This window comes from Notothenia coriiceps, unplaced genomic scaffold (assembly GCF_000735185.1).
Source record: "Notothenia coriiceps isolate Sejong01 unplaced genomic scaffold, NC01 NC01_scaffold00000321, whole genome shotgun sequence".
Taxonomy (NCBI): domain Eukaryota; kingdom Metazoa; phylum Chordata; class Actinopteri; order Perciformes; family Nototheniidae; genus Notothenia; species Notothenia coriiceps.
In genome coordinates, this window is record NW_011333022.1 from 37,047 (window position 1) to 38,747 (window position 1,701).

Sequence of the window (1,701 nt, forward strand, 5' to 3'; positions counted from 1 at the left end):
GGATTTTCTCACAGCGCCGCCTTTTTATAGGGTGGCGCGTCACCTTCTCAGGATATTCAGTTCGGCCCGCCTCGTGGTTGGCGGTCCAGTGCGCCACTAAATCTAACACGTATCCTAAAGCAGCCCCGCGAAGGATCCTCTCTCTCTCTCTCCAAACCAATCTTACATCTATTCGAGATCAACTTCTCTCCAACTCTCTTTCCTACGCTAATATAAACAAATATCACACAAACAGACGAGAAAGATATCTACAAAAAACACATATTTAATAACACACAACGACTACTGAAAAAGTACAACTTGTAAGTCCACTTTAGACTCACACTAAGATAATTATATTTCTATATATATAAATTATAAACGTATTAGTATTAGGGCTTGCAAACGCCCCCTCGATAGAGTACCGCAGATAATCGTACAAAGTAAATTAAAGTTTGAAATAAATAGGTCCACATAGCCACTCACGCGACTAGGCCGCGCTCCAAATCTCCCTTCTGGCAGAGTCTCATCAAGTGGGTTACACTTTTATTTTGTATTGTCTTGCTTGTTTTCCTCCCCGCCCACCTCCCCAATGCTAAATGTATTGAAGGTGTACTGTCCATGGTTGTCGAAGAGCTAACTCATCTAGGTGTCGGACAATCTTGCGATAATAGTGCGCATTCACCCTCTTCCAGATAGTGCGGGATACCCTCCAGATACCCACGCATACCCTTTCTCCGCGCCCCGGCTGTTGATGTGAAATCCAAAAACATTTTTTAAAATAAAATAATACTTTATTCCGAGTGTGCTTGCTTTTCTCTTTGAAGGTCATCACATAACGGCATTGTAATACACGGTTCGGCTGCATTAAATATCACATATCTGCCGTAGTTCGCTATTTATAGAGCCCTGGTGAGAAGACTTCTAGACAAACAGGAATAACTGCCGCGAAACTGAATATGTGACGTGGATCATAAATATATCAGCAATCAAACAAAATCTTCAATTTCTCTTCACACAATACGTCTCCTTGCAGTATCAATACTAATTCGGCTGAGTTTTATATTTGATCCAATCGGTATATTGGTATATGTACACCATAACGGTGCACAGCATAGAAAGGGACACCTGTTGGTTAAAGCACGTTATTGAAATGTATTATTTTTATTATTAGATATTAATAGGAGACACAGACAGACAAACTAATAAGGCTTTATTTAAACATTAAAGAATACTTTAGGTTAAGGTCTTATTTTTGCTTTCCTGCAATGTTAACTATGTTTAAGCACTTATTTTAACTGATATTATACATATGTATTATACTCTATAAGATGTATGTAGATAGTATAAGAAATGTGCAGAATATGACAGTTTAATGGTGGAGGTATACACATATTGATAGATGTCTTGTAATGCACTGTTGAGGAACCTGCAACCCAGGTTTTTCATCTCCGACCTTGTCAGGTATTGAACAATCAATAAATAAAGACCACAGAATTATTAAATATAAAACAGAGAATGTGTGTGATTATATTAAATAATTTACAAATAAACACCACTGCATATTTACAACTGTTACACATGCTGATGTAACGCAAATGTTTCCAACTTGGGATCAATAAAGTACATCTTATCTCTTTCGACTCCACTTCGAGCGATATAATTACTAACAAAGCACTTATATACTAATAAAGTACTGTCTTATCTAAAGCCAGTTGAGTA